Raw genomic sequence first — 19,797 nt, forward strand, 5'->3', positions numbered from 1 at the left:
TGGAATCCACACAGCAAGGGCAGCTCAGAAAACTAGGCAGGATGGGACCCTCGAGAGGATGCCGTGGTGCCTGGCTCCTGGATTTTTTTATTAGTGCGTGTTTGCCATGCATGGTGATCACGTTCACCGTGAGGAGCTGGTCCAAGCCCATGACACACCTTAGTTCTCTTCTTCTGTCCCCGCCCCTCCCACCCCTCCCTCCTCCCTCCAACTCCTCTTCCCCTCCCCATTTGCAAAAGCTCTATTTCCTCTATTTTCAACTCCTTTTTAAAATCTCTTTTCCTTTCCTTGCCTTCCCTCTTGCTCCATCTCTTATTCCCCTTCCCATCTGAAAAAGATCTCCTACTTCCTGATACCTATCTTTAATTTTTCTCCCTTTCTCATATAAGACAAACGATTTGATAGTTCAGCTTATGCGTCCGATTTATTTCACCTAACATCATTGTCTCAAGGCTGATCCATTTCCCAAAAAATGCCTTATCCTTCTTTATGGCACAGTAGTACTCCATGGTTTATAAATAACACATTTCTTTATCCATTCATCTATTGATGGGTATACGGGCTGTTTCTAAGATTTAGCTACTGTAAATTGTGCCGCTATAAACATGGGTGTGCATGGATCTCTGTAATATGATGTCTTTAACTCCTTCAAGAAGATACCTAGAATGGGAATAGCTGGACAGAATGGAATTTCTAGTTTTGGTTTCTTGATTTTTTTTTTTTTTTTTAGTTTTGTTTTTTTGAGGAATCTCTTTACTGATTTCCAAAGTGGCTCTACCAGTTTACACTCCCACCAACAGTGTAGAAGTACTCCTCCCCAACCAACACACACCCACAGCCTCGCCAGCTGATTTCTGATTTCCTTACTGGTTGATTTTTCTCTGGAGTGAGAAGGAATCTCAGTGTTGTTTTAAATTGCATTTCTCCAATGGCCGGCGATGCTGAACGTTTTTTCATATATCCACTGGCCGTTTTTATTTCTCCATCTGAGAAGTGTCTATTCATTTCAGATGCCCATTTTTGGATGAGGTCTTTAAATTTAAGGGGTGTTTAATTTTTTTTGAATTCTTTATATGTTCTAGATATTAGTCCTCTGAGGAGCAGCTGGCACATTTTTCCCATTCTGTGGGCTGTCTCTTCACTCTATTGCTGCTTTCCTTTGCTGTGCAGAAGTGTTTTAATTTGATGTGATCCCAGTTGTTGACTCTTGATATTATTTCTTCTGCAACTAGAGATTTGTTCAGGCAGTCTTTGCCTACCCCATCTCCTCATTTCAGTTTCACCGAGCGCTTACTTACTGCCGTGCCCACCCACCTGCCAGCACCAGCTCTGGGACCTGCCTTTGTGCAGCTCCGAGCAGGGCTGCGCTGATGAGCAGAGCAGAGGGAACACAGACAGGCTTTGCATCACCGTGAAGCCTGTGACAAGGAATCAAGCCAAGCCCAGAGACAGGGACAGCAGCGTGATGGCAAGCAGGCCCCCAGAGTGCGACATGCCAGCTGCTCCCTGCTCAGAGCCCTGGCTTCCCCTCCTGCCAACTGAGGAGCAGCCTGGGTGGGGGTGGGGCCCGCAGGAGCCAGGGCAGCATCACCCCCTCCCTCACTGTGACATCTGACAGCCAAATGGGGCTGGCAGGGAGGGCCCGGCCCACCCAGCGCACTTCCTGAGGCTGCAGGGCTGCTGGTGGCCCTCTGGTCCCCTGCTGGAGCCGGAGTGAGCCTGCTCCCCACTCCTGTCCTGGTTCCTTCACCTGTGGGTTCATCACCTTGTCCTTCCCTGCTGTGACAGGGCTGTGGCCCGGCTGTGACTGGAAGCCCAGGCAGCCCCGGAGTGGGTGGCAGTTGAGTCACACGGAGGACGCCCCCACCCTCGTCATCACCAGTAAAGGCAAAGAGCCTTGCTAACCCGACACAAGACATCTTCGCTCTGGGTTTGTGTGGTGTTTGGTTTTTCCAGAGTGGGATTTTGTTTTGATGATCAAGGGAGAAAGACTTTCTCTAAGGAGCTGAATGATTAAGTGCAAGTTCCCTGCCCCTAGGAAAAGCGGCACCCCAGGGGGTTGGCAGGAAGGGCAGGAGGGGTGTGGTGGGAGGTGTGGCCAGCGCCCTGGGTACAGGAAGCCCCCAGGGCCCTGCTCCCAGATGGCCCTCGGCACACTCAGGATCCAGCGTGCCTCAGTCTCCCCAGCCCCTCACGGGGGTCACAGGAAAGCCTCGCCCTGTGTGTGGCACCCAATCCGTGGGGCGTGACCTGCAGCAAGCTGTCTCTCCTAAGCCTCGGCTCTCTCATATTTAAAGCAGAGCCTATCGCAAGCACATACCAATAAAAAATAAAAATGGAGAGAAATAAAATAAAATGGAGCCCATAATACCCCTGGTAGGACTCCAGGGAACATTAATCAAGGTGAAGGGAGAGGAGACGCCTCAGTGTGCTGCGCCCACCGGAAGTACCCCAACTGGGCAGTTACCCCACGCTCTAGGGTCATGACCCTTCCAGAGCCATCAAGGGACAGGTGCAAGTCTCTGCTGTGCTAAGACTCAGCTCCGAGATGCTCAGGGAGGGAGCGGCCCTGGGCCAGATGGCAGACTCACTGGGCTTTGCCTCTCCTTGGATTTATGGTTCCCCTCCCATCTCTCTCCTGGTCCCCACATCAGCACAGCGTCAGAGAGGCTGGTGAAGACCCCCACAAGGTGAGCCCCAGAGTGACCACTGGCCAGGGCCATTGCCTGCATAGGGAGCAGAGAAAGCGGGAGCGGCCACTGTGATGTCAGGTAGGGTGGGCTCCTGTGAATATTCTGAAAGACTCACACAGCCTCTCAGCTGACACTGCACAAGGAGCTAAATCGAGAGGTGTCACCTTCACTGGCGAGGTCAGAGGACTCGCGCCTGCTCGCCTTGGAGAGGTGGGAATCGCAGGCTGTAAACGAGAATCACACTGCCTTTTGAGAACCTGCCAATGGCTGCAATCAGTGGGAAAATAACTGCAAGTGGAAGTCGGCTGTGAATCAGATGCCCTGGCGGGGTGTGGGGTGTGGGGCATGGGTGACAACCCCTTCCTTCTCTTCCTGACACCTCTTTGCACCTGGCTTCGAGCCCCTGATTTCTGCCCGCCATGTTTCTGGTTTCCAGCCCTCTCTGCCTGCTGCCTGGTGATTCTGTCCTGTTCCATCCACAGAGCTTGCTCCTGCCATCCTGCTGCTCCCCTCTATTATTCTATTCCTCAAAGGGGTCATCCTTGCCCAGGACTCATTTACACACGCGCGCGTGCGCTCCAGCTCCAGTGCTGACAGTCTGGAGTCTGCTGGCCCAAGTTTTCTTCCCTTGGGTTCTTGGATTTGCTTGGATAAGCCACACATTCCCCAGTGCACTCCATCAACAAATACCCAGTGTGCGCCAGTTCAGTGCCAGGTGCTAAATGCTTCAATGGCGTTTTGCAGTACTTGCGCTTTGAAAAATGATCATGAGATATATTAAACTTTCAGCAAGTGATTCTTACTGTCAGAAAACAGAGTGTGAAAAATGGGAACTAGGACAACCTTGAAAGTAATCTCAAAGTAAGAAATGTCACTGAGATACTAGCTCCATACTTCATTTTTCCATGTAGTAAAAATTCTAAATGGCCTGAAGAATGAAGCAAGGACAGAGACACTGAATGGGAAACTTCAGTACTAACAGACATTCAATTGGAAGAAAAGAAAATTTAAATTTTTTTACAATTTGAAACTGTGGAAAATGTAAAGGATATAGCACAACCTCAGATGGACAAAACTGAGTGCAAGGGAGGGGAGAACCCTATTTCTTATCAAGTAAGATCCCTGTGTATCAATAGCAGGATCTGAAGTGTGAGCAGGAAGTAGGTGGAGAAAGATTATTCCAGAAAGATAAAAGAGCAAATGGAAAGCTCTCGACAATGTCTTTACAAAATAACCCAGCTCCTGTAGGGACATGAAATGGAGCATCACCATTTGGTTGACTATCAAGCAGAAGATAAAAGCACACAGGCAGCGATGCCACACAAAAAGGTATTCATCAGCCAGGCACCCAAATAATTACCTAAATTGTCCCAACTCTGACATTTATCACCAGCCCTTCTCTCGGAGGTATGTAAGTAGGGAAATAACGAGAAGAAAGTTATTTTGTAATTACCCAGCATGAATTATGAGTCTGAGAGGCTATTTCCAGAGGTACTTTAGAGTAATTTAGTTCAACATTATTGGAGTTTAATTTAACATGACATTATCTGTGCAGAGAAACTCTGGAACCAGATTGAAGGGAGCAGGATTTCTATCTTGATGTGCAGGCCGTCTCACTGTGGACTGTCAGCTCCCTGAGCCACAGGTGGCCTCTCTGTGACAATAGGAATAAGAGCCCCTTCTTCACCACAACAGGAGAGCTGGGGAGTCAGGACAGAGAGGTAGCTATGCTTCGGTAACTGTAGAGGTGTTCACAGAGGGCTCGTTCTTCGTGCCTTTCAGCGAGGCTAGGAGTCCTGTCAGATTAAGACTTAGCTCACACTGGTTTACAGAAGAGAAACTACACAACACAGAACAATTGGGGTTAATTCACTGTAGGTAGAATTTCGTTCAGTGGCTCAAACGACATCATCCCTGCCCAGATCTGTCTTCCTCTCTCGCCTTTCTCTTCTCTACCGTGGCTTCCAGAGGCGCTGGTGGTGGCTGCCAGTTGCTGTAAAGCTGCACTGTCCCGGGTTCAAATCCAGCAGGAAAGAGACTTTCTTTCCCAACAATTCAAGGAAAGCCTGCGTTTCATTCTCCCCAACTCTAATCTCCTTACGTGGCTGTCTGTGTACAGAGACTTGATGAGCCACACATGGGTCAAACGCCCAATGCGTGCGTGAGAAGCAAACGGACCCAAAGCTGGGAAGGCTGGATCCCTGGAGACACACAGAAGAAAAGGTGACAGGAAGTTGGACAGCAAAAACAACAGCAGAAATCCACCCACACCCACACCCACACCCTAAATCCCATCCCTGAAAAACCCCAGGCCAGAACTGGGTCTGGGCATCGGCAGGAACCAAGACAGATGTCCTTAGACTGGAGAGGGGCTCCCAGCCCTGCCTGAGAACCAAGTCCTACGGAACCCACAGTGCTGAGCCTTCGCACCCACCCTCTCGTGAGCATTTCATCTTCCCCTTCACACCCCATCTGCTTCCTGCCTCTCCAGGGAAGGTCCTTCCAGGCAGCAACCGGAGTCCGTGCCAGTCCGACTCCAGGGTTCATCCACATCTCTGCCTTAACCAGCAATTGCACGCCTTCTCTCCTGCTCTGCAGATTCTGCTTGTGTGTTTATCCCAGGTAGGAGGCCTGGAAAGGAGGCTGTGAACACAAACACACACTGAAGACTTGGAGGTGTAGGAGGTGAGGGGAGCAGAGGGAGGAGGAGAGCATCCCCGAGCAGGAGTGAGCGGAGCCTTCGGCAACGACCCAGCATTTGGTAAACGCCGCGGGAAGGAAGGTCACCGCAGACACGCGTCTCTGCGTCCGAACCCAGTGTGATCTCTCCAGCGAAGAAAGGAAATTTTTCTCTCAAACCAGAAGTTACACACCAGAGGCTCACCGCAGATGAGGCTGGCAGATGTGTTACACTTGGCCCACACAACGTTGTATAGAATTTAAATGAGTTGCCAACATTTAAAAATGGTGAGAGCTTTACATAAGGATCTGGATTTCCAGCTGCTCTTGGAAACCCAGGCTCTCTGGCAGCCCTGAGCCCGGGCTCTCCGTGGGACCGCAGTGGGCTGCAGGGAGCGGGCCTGACCTCTTTAGATAGAGCAGGGCCTGAGGCGCCAGGGACCTCGTCCCTTGCTCTCCTGTGTTTCCTGCTGACTGCTGTTGGCATCTGAGTTTCTAACTCGGGTCAAACCCAGCCAACTAACCGCTCATCCTTCAGGCCAACTCCCAGGGTTAGTGTGCATTGTATTACGATACAGAATATGATCCAAAAATACGGTGAGGGTTTAAATTAAAAAGTGATTACCGCAGTAAATGACACATTGCCATTAACCCTCCTCAAAATGCCACTCCCACCCCCAGTCCCACTTCAAATGCACTTATCCCGTGGTTCTCGCTACTTTCTGGAGCGGCTCTGGAAGTCCTCGTTCATGAGCGTCTTTGGTTGTGTTGTTCTGGCTGCCTTGATGTCCCTTTCATGGTCATTTTTACTCCAGGAAAAGCTGGAAGTTGCACAGCGACAGATCTGGTGAATAAGGTAGATGAGGACACAGCGTCGTGTTTTTACGAGCTGCCTTTCTGTTGGGTGGTGCTTGGCAGAAGCCTTCGTTGTATATTTTTTTTCACATCTTCTAAAGACACTCTTGAAAGAGAATTTCCAGAGCTACTGCAGAAAGTGCCAAGAACAAAGGGGTAAGTGCGTTGGGGGGAGGGTCTGAAAAGGGCTCGTGGTAGCGTTTCCTTTACTGTCACTGCGCATTTCAATTGCCCCTTGTACATTATATTATCAGTGTAACCTGTTCCCATCACTCCCTTCCATAGAAACCCCCAGGCTGTCCAAGTCAGCTCAACAGTGCAAACACCCAGCGCACAGAGCCGACCTCCGCCAACCCCTCTGTTTCATCCACCAACTCCCAGGCTGTGAAGCCCTCTCCTACCCTTGTCCAACCTGTGGCCACCTCTCTTTTCTCTTTTGTTCTCTCTGTCTCTCTCTGTCTCTCTCTCTCTCCCTCTCTCTCTGTGTTTCATTTTTGTTTTGTTTTGTGGGGGGTTTTTTGTTGGTTTGGTTTGGTTTGGCTTTTTCGAGACAAGGTCTCACCAGGTAGCTCAGGCTGACCTCAACTCAGGCTAATCCTCCTACCTCAGCCTCCCAAATGCTGCGATTATAGGCATGCACTACCATGCCTCGCTTCTCTCTTTTTTAAACATAATAATAAAAAAGACTTTCAAAGGAAGTTTGGTTAGTTACATACATTAGTTCTACTACATGTTTAATATGCAGCCCAAGACAATTCCTCTTCGCTCAAAAAAAAAAAAAAAAAGAGGGGAGTGGCAGGGCAACCGGGACATGTCTGCATGACACTGAACGGCACCACGTCTTCCCCCTCCCTTTCCAGAGACCTCATGACCTTCACATACCTTTCCTACCGCGTACTCCTCTACTCTTCTCAAACATACTTTGTCATCAGGGTCCAGTGTAAGCCATGTCCCCTATGCAGGCCTCCTCACCCTCCCAGAGCAACCGCCTTCCCTCCCAGGGTTTCCTGCCTCGGTTTCCACACCTGTCACCTCTCTCTCACTGCTTACGCAGCCGGCTCCTCCACACCCCCCCCCCAGCCTGCTAGTCTGGAGAGCAGAAACCGTGACTGAATCATCGCTGTGTACTTGGTGCTTCTCTGTGTACCTTGGCGGATGTCAGACACTCAATACATTCTTGCTAGATGAATGGAGAAAGGAACAAACACAAGGAACAACTTGGCATGTGTGCACGGAATGTCACACCTCAGCAATTGTAACGTGGGAAGTCCTTCCCGGGGAAGTGTTTCTGTCAACAAGGAATTGTTCCCTTCTGGGCCCCTCTAGAAACCTGGCTTCTTGCTAGCTCCCAGGTGAGCAATTAGAGGAAGCACAGTAAAGGGATTCTGGGTCCCTTGGGCAGGGACAGACACCGAGGTACAGCCAGAAACTTCTCAGTGCTGGTCCGTCACCCTCCTAGCCCCTCACTCCTGTGAGAACCAAAGCTGTGAAGCTGTCACTCAGGTCCCAGCATCTGCTCTGGTCCAGGCAGAGAGGGACCCACAGCTGAGAGATGCCCAGAGAGCCCAAGATCAGTTATGATTCCTCCCTCTACTCCCGCCACTCGGGGCGCAGGCCAGTCCTTGCAGATGTGGGCTCCCTCTTACCTCAGGGCCTTTGTTCTTCCTGTTGCTTCTCCCTTGAATTCTCTTCCACCACGTGTTTCAGGGCTCCCCTGTTCACTTTATTCAGACCCAAGCCTGCATTAACCCTGGTAGAAAAGCTTCCCTAGGCCCAAGGTTACATTGTAAATATGAACCCCATGCTTTGCCACACTCTACTATATCTGCTCTGAGGAGCAGCTGCAGAATTGAGAGCACAGTGACCCAGAGCCAGTGGGGACTCCACGTCCCTGAGACTCTCTCTCCTCTCCTCTCCATCCTTCCTCTGGATTTCCACTTGCTCCACTCTCTTTTACCCAAACAGGCAGTGAACGAGAAGCTCTGAGTCACACTCTTGTACTTATAACTTAAACAGAAGGTCCTGTCCCACCCTTCCTGAGAGGAGTATTCTCAGAGAAATAATCACACTGGTGTAACGGAGCCATTGCCACATGGGAGAAAGTGTGTTTGTGTCCTGCCCCAGGGTTGGTTCCAAGGAGGCGGTATCAATCCACTCTCCATTACTGGAGCTCACGACCCAACACCCACAGTTTGCAGGAGGTCAAGTTTGTTTGGCTCATGGTTTAGGAGGGTTCAGTACAGGGTTGGTGGCGCCAAGGCAGGAACATCATGGCGGAAGGGTGTGATGGAGCAAAGCTGCTCGACTCACCATGGCCAGAAAACAGAGCAGAGAAACAGCATGGAGTGGACAAGATGAGGGACCAGTAGTGGTCCCCAAGGTCAAGCCCCTGTGACCCACCCCACCTGCCTACCCCCAAGTGCGCTTCCTGACTCTGCGAGCCATCCCTTACTCCAGCAAGCTGACAGTCACAACTAACAGTCACAGTGACCCTTCTGCTTCGGCTCATCCCCCAGCTTGTCACTGTGACAAACCGAGAAACCCTCCCTGCTCTGGGTCGCAGGCAGCCTTGGGGGCAGGAGTAGAGGGAGCTCATCTGAGGCCTATGGTAAAGAACGAGAGAAGGAAGACCAAGACGCAACGTGTGTCTAAGATGGGAGAGACAAACAGTCTTGGGCAGACAGGTACGCTCAGCTCTGATCGTGGCTGCACAGTTCCTATCCTTTATTTACCCCACGTCATCCTCACTTGAGTTCTGAGTGGACGCCCAAGTTTTATCACCTCTGGGGTGATATTCAAAATATCAGCATGGTGTGACCACTGGCCTGGCCACAGGGACCCCGGCTGGAACACCTGGGATGACCACCCTGGTCAACAGCAGCAGAGCAATAGCCTGATGGCACCTGATTTTTTTTTAAGATACTGAAGCCAAGAGAGATAGTTAGATTTATGCCCAGGCAGTAAAAATAATTTAAAGCCTAGGCACCAACTCTAAGTCCCTGCCCATTGCCCTAAACTAACCCCTCTGTCCTTAACTGTCAGAGAGGAAGTGGAGGAGCCTGGAAAGAGGTGCATTTATGATCCTGGCTGCTTGGAGAAGGAAGCCAGCACGTTGCTGTGTGCAGAGAGGGCTGCTTGTCAGTGCCACAAAAACCTGGAAAGCAGTGCCTGCCAGACGGAGGAACAGGGAACAGCCAATGGGAGGGTAGTTTGCAGCCAGCGTGGCAGATGCCAGGAGGGCTGCAGCTATTCTGAGATACAGGCAGTGGCTGCTCCTTCACTCCAGCCCTGCTAGTCCCCACTTCTTTGGGGGAGACCTCCTTCCTCTGCCCAGCCCTTTGTGGATGTAGGGTCTGGGACCTGAGACTTCAGAGCCAAGCAGTCAGCCCAGAGGGAATCATCCCATTAAGGAAAGTGATTAAATACCACCTCGAGGCCTGGCAAGTGCTTAGTCATTGTCCTTGTTAGAACCCCACAGTCAACCAATTTATTCAGAACGCAGCTGGTCCAAACACGCTGTTATCAGATGAAGAACCCAAAGCCCAGGGAGAGACAGGATCTGCTCCTGAGTGCCATGGCATATTTAGGGGAGCCGGGCATTGCCTGGTTTCCTCTGAGTTGCCTGGCTTTCGGTGGTAGCCTCATTCTCAGTCTTTGGGTCATCATCGCTCTACCTCCTGAGGCCACACAAGCTTGTCCTCCCTGGCTGGTTCAACTCTTGACCTCTATGTCCTCCATACTTCAGTAAAGTCATGCTGTGGCTGCTGGTATGACCTCCTTCAACAGCCCTTCTTCCTTCCTCAGCGACTGCACTGAGGACTACATGGTCTCTTCTGGATTTAGAAATGCATCCACCACAGCCTGGACCCTCTCTACTCTCCAAGCCAAAGATGTCATCTTGGACCCAGTGTCTCTCCCAGAAAGACAGAGAAATAAACAAAAAAAAAGAGAGTGCTGCAGAGTTAAGGCTTGTACCTAAATGTCCCCCCAAAGCCTCAGGTGCTCATAGGTGGGGCTTTGAGGAGGCAGCTAGATTAGGACCATGTGACACTGTGATTAAGGGTGTGTGGTCTAGATTTGTCCACTGATTGGATTATTGCATAGTTCTGGGTGTGGCTAAATGAATTTGCGGAAGACAGAAGCCCCACCCTGGGTACGGGTGGCAATCACCAATAGGCTTGTAGCCTGGATGGGACATAAAGGAACAGAAGGAAGGCAGGTTTGCTGCTTCCTGCCTCCTGCCTGCCCTACCATGGACTGTTTCCCCTCTGCCATACCACCCTGCCTTGGAGCCAGCTCACTATGGACTGAAACCTCTACAAACTGTGAGCTGAAATAAATCTTTCCTCCTTAACTTGTGAATGTCAGATATTTTGTCCCAGCAATAAGAAATTCATTCTTTTCTGTCCTAACAGGTCCTTCCCCACCTTGTGGACAGCAGTTTCACACAGCTTGATCTTGACCTCAGAGTACAGCTCTGTGGTGAGGAGCTCAGGCCCTGCATATACCGGACAGACCAGAGTTAAAACCTAGTTCTGCCAGCAACTGAGTCTATGACTGGATCACACCTATTTCACCCGCCTATTTACCCATCTGTGAAACAGGAGTATGGCACTGTCAACCTCAAGGGGGTGGGAGGTGTGAACAACTTGGTTTGAGGCCTGGGGTACCAGGGCACTGGGAAGATGGCTGTGTTCATACAACTGGGGGTAAAGGAAAAATCATGCAGCTATCAGCATCTTCCCTGCTCCTCTCAGACCCCTTCTAGTCCTGTTCTGCCAGGAGTCCTCTCCCAATGGTGCTTATCTGTCCATCGCTGTGTTACTCAGCTTTCTCACCACTGAGACACAATACCTGACAATCACATGCTCTCTGGAGGCCTCATACACTTCTATTTTCATATAGCTTAGGGCTGAGTTCAATTGCATATTTAATCATTCTGAGTTGGTGTTAGTCTTGTCTCCTCACCTGAGCCCCCAAACTCCTCTTGGGCAAAGCCGGGAAGTTTTCTCCTGGCCAGGAACAGCAGGTAGGCAGAGCTGGAAAAGTCAAGATGGGCTGAGTGCACCCCTGGTGGAACCAAGCCACCATGGAACCTCCTGTATCTACTTCTGTTCCTGCAGGAGAATAGAATAACAGAATAGCAGAGGGGGGTAGTGTCTGGAAAGACATTGCCCTTACACATCTTGAAGCCCTTGACACCATGAGCTCCTACAGGCAAGCCAACAACTGCCAATGAGGAGCTTCAACCCGTCCCACCCGACGGAGACAGCACGAATGTGATCTGCAACATGCTCCATGGCTCACAAAATGCTCTCAGCAATTCCCTGCGTAAAGAAGTTCTCTTTTCTGTGTTTGATGGGGGAGATCAAGATGCAGAGAGGTTAGAGACCCACCCTCCCTCACACAAGGACCAGGATAAGGAGCAGCCAGGCTGTTGGTGGCACTGCTTGCCCTGTGTCCTGAGCTTTGCCCTTCCTACCCACTGCCACATGGAAAAGTATGAGTGTCCCTGCTTCTCAGCCACAGTCCTTCCCTGGTACCAAGCAGGAGCCCCCAGTGGCTGATTCTGCAGTATATGTTTCCCAAACACTAACTCTGCTACTTAAGAAAATCCAGGTTAACTCAGAAACAACATCCTTACCCCAAAAGGCTCGGGCACACCCAGCCTCTTCCAGAAATGCATGCTGAGGCTCGGGTGTCCTGTGGACCCTGGGACTTGGGCAGAATAGGAGAGGGGGGTAGTGTCTGGAAAGGCATTGCTCTTACAGTAAGTCTCCACCCCCTTCCTGGTTTCTAGAAGAATTGTTGTTGACATTTAGTAGGTAGGGAAGACTAAGGTCCAGCAGTACAATGTAGGTTAGGGCATTGAAAGGGGAACAACCGGGTTAAGTGTCTTTCTCTTCCGTTTACAAACTGTGTGACTCTGAACACGTTGCTTAATTTCTCTGATCCTGCATTTCTTCCTTGTGAAAGATGGCGTTGTCATATGTGAGCTTTCGACCCTCAAAGAGATTTTATCAGAGGATATCAGTGAGCACTGAAGAGAAAGTGGATGTTTACTGTGAGACTGTCATCATCTCTTCTCACTGCCAACTCTCTTACCTTCAGGAAATTGCCTGATTTAGGTTTCCCTTTTTTTTTTTTTTTAATTTTATTTTAAACATAGTAGTACATGAGAAACAAACAAAAAGAAAAAAAAATAGAACAGTAGCAGCATACCAGTATCACGAACATAAACAAATCAAGGCAAAAACATTCAAAATGATACAGGGTCTCAAGACAAATTAATACAAATCAACAGTGGTTGTTACATTGCATACCGCTATCCTCAACTACATTGCTCAGATTACGAGACGTAAGAATGAAAGATTGCTCAAACCATTAAAGAGAATAAGAAAATAATTCTTCAATAAAATCTTAGAGATAATACAGAGTTTCACTAGACAAGAAGGTAGGAGTCCACCATTTTAATTCCATTGCATATTGTTACCCTCACATCAGTTGCTCAGACCAGACACAAGCATGCAAAGTCGATCAGAACATAAAAAATTGTGAGCATTAACTGTTCATTTCAATACACCTTTTTTTCTTTTAACCTCTAAAATTGTGGTTTGAAAGAAAGAGGAAAAAGGAACACCTTGCTCTGTAGAAAGAAACACCTTTCTAAGAGTGAGATAAAGTACTAACCCTTGTGCCTGGTGCAGAAAGGGGCTCAGTAAATGTTCATTAAACACTGACAGCCCGGAGCAGAGAGCCAGGAAGCAGCAGAGCTACAGCTCCAACCAGGCTCTGGTGGTTCTGATCCAGCAACGCCTGGGCGAGAGTGACAACCACAAGGAAAGGAGGAACTGGTGGCTCAGCACGCAGGCGGGAAAAAATCACTCCGGCTGTGGTGGCTTTTCTGTCCCTGACCCAAGACATCCTCGGTGCACCTTTGTCCACAAGGACAGGTAACAGAGGGAGAGGAGGAAGTCGCGGTGGTAGATGTGACCTCATTCGGCTTCCGGTGTTTCCAGGCAAAGCCCCAGTTGGCAAGGCGTACTGACTCCCATCTATAAATAGGTCTCACTTCCCGAGTGCCTCAGAAGGAAGCCTGCTGCCCTCCCCGGTTCCTGCCGCTCCTCTCCTCTTCTGTAGACCAGGCAGGTCTCCTTTTCCAGAAAATCTGGTGACAACTCCCACCAGCCTCTTCCCATGAGTCTCAGGGTGCCTGGGAGGAGGCGGCCGCCCTGAGTGGATGAGTGGCTGGGCCGGAGGATGGTGCAGAATCACAGCTGGTCCTACGAGCGGCTCAGGGGCCTGGGGGGTTGGGGGACCACCGAGCACCCCTGGATGACATCAGAATCACAAATGGAAGGGCTCAGCCTCTGCAGACACCCACAAGAAAGGAGAGTAACAGGAGCCACACGGGAAGGGTGCTCCCCAGCACCAACACACTAACAGTGAGCACAGCCGACAGGGGGAAAGCAGGATGTACACACTTCTCAGGGCTTTCTCTCTCCATCACAGTGTGAGAACGGCCCTGCCTCTTTTTCCCTTTGTGTTTGTTTTTATCAAGAAATAAAAATTGCATTTCTTCATGGGGTTTTGTTGGGTGTCTTGATACAGGCATACGTTGTGGTATGATTAAATCAAGCTAGTTAACATTGATCACAATTTCTGGGCCTGGTGGCTCATGCCTGTAATCCCAGCACTCAGGAGGCTGAGGCAGGAGGATCGTTGTGAGTTTGAGACCAGCCTGGGCTACAAAGTGAGTTCAAAGCCAACCTGAACTGCAGAGCCAGACCCTGTCTCAAAAAGATAAAAAAAAATTTGATCACAAGACATGTTAATTTTTTATGGTGAGAACATTTGAAGTCTACTCTCTGGTAGTGTTTAAGTATGCATTTTATTATTATTACCATTATTATTATTAACAAGAGAGGCATCATGCTGTAAAATTGATCTCTTGACTTTATTGGTCCTGTTGACGTGAAACTTTTTACCCTTTGACTAACAGTCTTCCCATCCGCCATCCCATCCAGTCCTGGCCCCCACCACCCTGCTCTCTGTGTCTATTTACTTGGCTTTTCTCACACACCACCTGTAACTGAGATCCTGTGGAGTTTGCCCTTGTGTGCTTGGCTTATTTCACCTAGCACCGTGTCCGCCAGGTCGCCTCAGACAATAGAGTTTCCTTCTTGTTTAAAGTGGAATCGTACTCCAGGGTGGCTTCTCGTGTGCAGGACACTTCATTTATCCACTTATCCATTAATGGACTCAGGTTGATTCCATGTCTCGTTACTGTGAAGAAGTTACATGAACAGGGGAGATCAGATAAGTCTTCAACAGACCGATGTGTTCCCGTAAGGAAAGTCTTGCTTTCGCCTCCCCTACCATCCTGTGCTCTCCCTTTGAAGCACTGTGTACCCCTCCAGGACCTCACACATCTTTCCTCCCCCGCTCTCTGAGCAAGGATCTTGGATCTCTGTGTCCAGCATGGTGCCTGGTCAGGGACCAACAAATATTCTGAGACTACCTTTGGAAAGTCTCTCCTTCTGATCTCCCTGAGCTAGGAGGAAAATGAGTTCCATGGCCAGCTGCTCCCTACTGCCTCATCAAAGAGACAGGACCAGAGCTCCCCAAGCAAGGAGCTTTCAAATTTATCAAGTCCCAGTCCCATGTCTTATTAGCTGTAAAATCTCCAGCCAGTTATGTAACTCCTATCCCTGATTGGCTCTTCTCCACCGCATTCATCACCATCTGTCAAATGTTTGTGTATTTATTTCTGTGTCTTCCAACCAAGAAGTGAACACCTCTTAGTTTGGTACACTGCTAAGCAGGAAGTGTAGTCAAGATGTTTAACCAGGCATCGCGGACGCTGACCAATCAGAACGGAGATGACCCCAAGTGCTGTACAGACATGGGTACTGTTCAGGTCCATTCAACTGGGTTGTACTCCAGCACCTTGGTTGGGTTTAGTACATAGTAGGTGCTCAATAAGTAGGTGTTAAATAAGTGGGTGAATTTAAGTCACACTCTCTCTGCCTTCTGTATGTTACAGGGCTCAGCAGAGTTTGGCTCCTTCTACCTGCATGGCGATCTTCTGCCCCACCCAGCAAAAGTCACCTGACTCCACAGAACCTCAAAGTGTCAGCGTCCACTACTTCTCTCTCCTACTGTGCTAGAAACTGAGTGTAAGCTCGGTCTATTAGTTCACCCTCTCCCAGCTTCCAGCAGCCCCTCTGCCATTTCCAGCAATAGCAAGGGTCGTGTCCCCAGGGAGACGCGAAGCCAGCACCAGCTGCTCCAACCAGAGCTGCTAGAGCTTCCCGTGGACAGAGGCCAACAGCAGGCACCACTGACCTGGCACTCAGAATTTGCCCATTCGTGCCACCAATACCTGTGACATTCCCACCGTTCCTGTGTGCTAAACCCTGGAGAAAAAGTAGCCCATTTTAGAGGAAACTGAGTAGGGAGAGTGAGTGAGGAGCCCCAGGGCACACGGCCAGGGCTGAAGAAGTAGGAGCGCCTCGCTGCCGCCATTGTTTCCTTAACATGATTCTCCGCACGCTCCACAGTACCACCCGCCAGGTTGCCACAAGTAATGATACCCTCCCGGGCGTTTCTTTTATATTAATAAGATGTTTGCTAAGCACCCTCTGTGGCTGAACGCTGGGCGTGCATCCTGTTTCCAGCTTTTTCATTGTCATAAATTCTCCTGCAATGAATATTTTTGAATAACTAATTTCTTGCTAATTGCCAGGTCACTGGGACGAGCAGTCTCCGAAGTGGGTCTGAGCCAAGTCCCAGGCCCTCCACGAAGCCTGCACACAGCCAGCTCCATACCCAGAGCACACACTTTTACAGATGGGTTGATTGTTACTGACTTAACATATTACTGTGACATGGTCTTTTCTTTCCATTTATTTAGTTGCTGGCAACACCATGCAGCTTTCCACATGGCATCTCTGTTAGCTTCCTATTGCTGAGTAAAAAGGTACCACAGGGGCTGGGGATTTAGCTCAGGGGCACAGCGCCTGCCTGGCAAGCACAAGGTCGTGAGTTCAATTCCCGGTACCAGAAAAAAAAACAAAAACAAACAAACAAAAAAAGCCCCCACAGACTCCCTGGTGTAGAACAACATCTGTTTATTCCCTCAGCACAGAAGTCCTGGCCCAGCATGGCTGGGTTTTCTACCCAAGGGTCAGTCACAAGGAGTCATGGAGCTGCTGTATCCACATCTGAAGCTCAAGGCTGCTCATCTTCCAAACTTAATGTTGGCAGAATTCAGGTTCCTGAAACTGTAAGACTGAGGTTCCTGCTCTCTTGCTGACTGGTAGCCAGGGATCAGTCTCAGCAACTAATGGTCGCTTCAAGTCCTTTCCAAGTGTCCCCTTCCACGCTTGGAGGTAGCAGTGGAAAACATCCCTTGAGTCAGTTCTCATTCAAGAAGAGCCAGGTCCTGCTAAGGGCTCTCCTGATTAGGTAAGGCCCATCTGGGTCATTTCTCTTTTAATTAACATGCAGTTGATTGATTGAGAATGAAATCAATCCTAAGACTCACACCGCACCGCATTCACAGATTCTATGCTGACTCAACTAGGAGGCGGTAATCTTGAGGACTGTACTAGTTTCCTATTGCTGCTATAGGAAATTATCACAAACTGGGCAACGTAAAGCAATTGATTTTATTATCTCATGATTCTGGAGGTCAGAAGCCTGGAACAGGCTACTAGGGCTACATCCCTTCTGGAGGGTCTGGGAGGACAGGTTTGTTCATTGCAACTCCTAGAGATTTCCTACATCCATTTACACGAGGCCCCCGCATCTCTAAAGCCAGCAGTGTTATGTGTTCAACCCCTGCTTACTTCTCTCCTCCTCCTCTGGCCTTTACCTCCTCCCTTCTGTTTTAGGGATCTCTATGGTGACACTAAAACCACCTGGACAATCTCCGCCCCCCCAGGAGCCTTAATTTAATCACATCTGCAGTGTCCCTTGTGCCACGTGCGGTGACACATCCACAGGTGTTCAGCGTTACAATGTGGACAACCTTGGAGCCTTTTGTTCCTCCTATCCCAAGGGGACACTGTGCTATCTGTCCTGTACTTGCACCTGAGCGATTCACAGTCATCAGTGTATAAGAACTATGTTTGTAGCATCTCTTAATACATTTTGCATGCATTTCACACATTTCTGTCTGAAATCTATTTGTCCGTTGCCTTTCTTCTCTTTCTCTCTTATTTTGTTCTGTCATTTTTCACTCAGTAAAACCTTGTGGCCTTTTAATGTCATAGATTCGATGGGAGCTGTCCTGTGCCCCATGACACCCTCCATGTCCTCAGCACATGCAGAGAGATCTTCTCTCTGCGGCTAGGATCAGTGTGTTTGTCTGTTCTTCCCAGTTTGCATTTGGTTGTTGTCACTTTCTTTGGACCAGTTAGTATTTCTACAGTGAGGGATAAATGAAGTATGGAGCTAATATCTCAATGACTTTCTTCATGCAGATTATTTTCAAGGTTATTCTAGTCCCGACCATTTTTCATACTCTGTCCTCTGGTAGAGAGACTCGCTTGCTGGAAGCATACTACATCGCAGGATCAGTTTGGAAAGCACAGGTGTTGAATAACACCACTGAGGGCTTCCCTTGAGACACTTTTCCCACTCTTTTAGCAAGGTGAGTCTGCCCTCCTTACCTTTGGGCATCTCCTGTCGCCATCACCATCGTCATCTCTTCAACCGTATCTGTGCATCCTGCTTGTTCTCTTCTCCGAATACTTCTCCTCCCACATCATGAGACTCTGCTAAACACATCACTAAGCTACGATAATTTAGCACCATCTTCCCTGTTTTTAAATTTTCCCAGCAGTAAGAGAGATTCGCTGTTCACTGCTTCCTCTATCTTCATTCTATGAAGACTTCACCATTCTCCCTGAATAAATTTCTTATGGGGTGGATTAAGTGAGTTCTCACATGTTCAAAGGTTTTCTGCCCTTGTTACAAACTCATTGACTCAGGGAACCACAACAATGCAAATTATTCTTCAACTCATTCTCCACAACTCTTTGATTTCTGTGTATTTTCTCAGTAGAGTAAATCTTGGATGGTCATGGCTTGCACAACTTACAAGAGACCTGAGAGGCCATGATATGGCCTAATATATCAGTTTGCTAGGGTTCAGAATTCAACCACACCCCCTGCAAGACCACTGCGCAGAAGAAGGTCTCTTTTCAAAGGGAAGCAGCTAATCACACACTCACTGTCTCACTCTGGGTTTACTGTTTATCTATAAAAACTCCCATAAAGTAAGTTGCATTTCTTTGCACAAAAAGAAATGACCTCTACAGAAGCCAACTCCTTGTCCTAAAGACATTTAAGCAAGGGACTGTCTTTAATAAATTTTAGTTCAGCATTTCCCAAGCCATGCTCCATTAAAAAGTGTTCCAATATTAGTAGTTCTGATAAAAAGAAGGAAGAGGAGGAGGAAGAGGGGGAAGAAAAAGAGGAGAGGGGAAAGAAAGAGGGAAGAAGGAGGAGTAGAAATAGAGATCCAAAATAAGTTTAAGAAATGCTGGATATTACATATTCTTTACCACCCAGCACTTTCACTTCGAGATTTGTCATGACCACTCGCATGTTAGATCCTCGGAGAACCCTTCCAACAAAAAATTGTTTCATTCTGTTTAGTGCAGTGTTTCTCAAACTTATTTGAGAACAAACATTTTTCTCACGGTACATAGTGTACCATGAGCCACTAGTTTGGGACTAATATGATCCCTTAATGAGTCACAGAGTGATTCCAAGTAAAAAGTCATTTAAAGCGTTGCTACCTCGGTGAACCTCCTTTTTACAGCAGATATTATGTGCAAGGATAATGTTCTTCATTTGGGGCTTCCTGGGGACTTTACAACTTGTCTAGTTCCAGAATACCTTCCAATCATGCACAAATGTGATGTTTTCCTCTCCTCATTTCTCATTTTGGTGCAATCTATCTGCTTTCCTTTCCACACAACTATTTCAGCAATTCTGTACTCTGCTGTTTATTTGATCATTTACCAAACCTATCTGCTGTGTTCACTGTATAATAAGTGTTTTATTAATAACAACTCGCAGATCTAAAATAACCCCACCGGGCACCATTATTGTTATCCTGTCTCTCAGAAGGAAAACTGAAGTTTCAACCAATAATGAAGCAATCTTGCCTGGATCAGATTTCTCAAGGAAACTGTCACTCGCATTTTCCGTTAGCCACGTTATTGGTTCTAATTGTACATATAGACTTCATATTATGCAAAGGAAGAAAATCTCTATTCTACTGTTTAGTCAACATGAAGTATAGAATTTTGGTGAATCCCTCCCTTAGACTTTCATAATTACCTTTCATAGTGATTTCCATGGAGACAAGTACATTTTCTGCCATTTTAACAAAGCACAATGCTAACTTTGTTTGGATTATGTCTTGCAATGTATTCGTGCATCTTTCTGGCATGATTAAGATTTTATTTCTAAAATCATAAGTGAGATTGAGCATCGCTGGTTTCTTTCAGTAGGAAAGGAGGTGCAAATCACAGGCACCTCAGTAGATTTG

At 48.4% G+C, this 19,797-nt stretch overlaps 2 long non-coding RNA genes across 3 annotated transcripts; one reads left to right on the plus strand and one right to left on the minus strand.

The window, feature by feature from the left end:
• Window positions 1-1,646: 1,646 nt before the first annotated feature.
• On the plus strand, window positions 1,647-10,942 carry LOC102014156. The gene is made up of 3 exons (XR_264416.1): window positions 1,647-1,930; window positions 2,655-2,771; window positions 10,643-10,942. It is a non-coding gene; the product is annotated as an uncharacterized LOC102014156 (long non-coding RNA).
• Window positions 4,199-11,951, minus strand: LOC106146994. 2 transcript variants are annotated; one of them, XR_001231686.1, is made up of 4 exons: window positions 11,872-11,951; window positions 11,196-11,344; window positions 5,128-5,336; window positions 4,199-4,894 (listed from the first exon to the last, which is right to left on the minus strand). It is a non-coding gene; the product is annotated as an uncharacterized LOC106146994 (long non-coding RNA). The 2 variants fall into 2 exon arrangements; XR_001231687.1 differs by lacking the exons at window positions 11,196-11,344; window positions 11,872-11,951 and adding an exon at window positions 6,092-6,374.
• Between the last annotated feature and the right edge of the window lie 7,846 nt (window positions 11,952-19,797).

This window comes from Chinchilla lanigera, unplaced genomic scaffold (assembly GCF_000276665.1).
Source record: "Chinchilla lanigera isolate Chin_1 unplaced genomic scaffold, ChiLan1.0 scaffold00110, whole genome shotgun sequence".
NCBI lineage: Eukaryota > Metazoa > Chordata > Mammalia > Rodentia > Chinchillidae > Chinchilla > Chinchilla lanigera.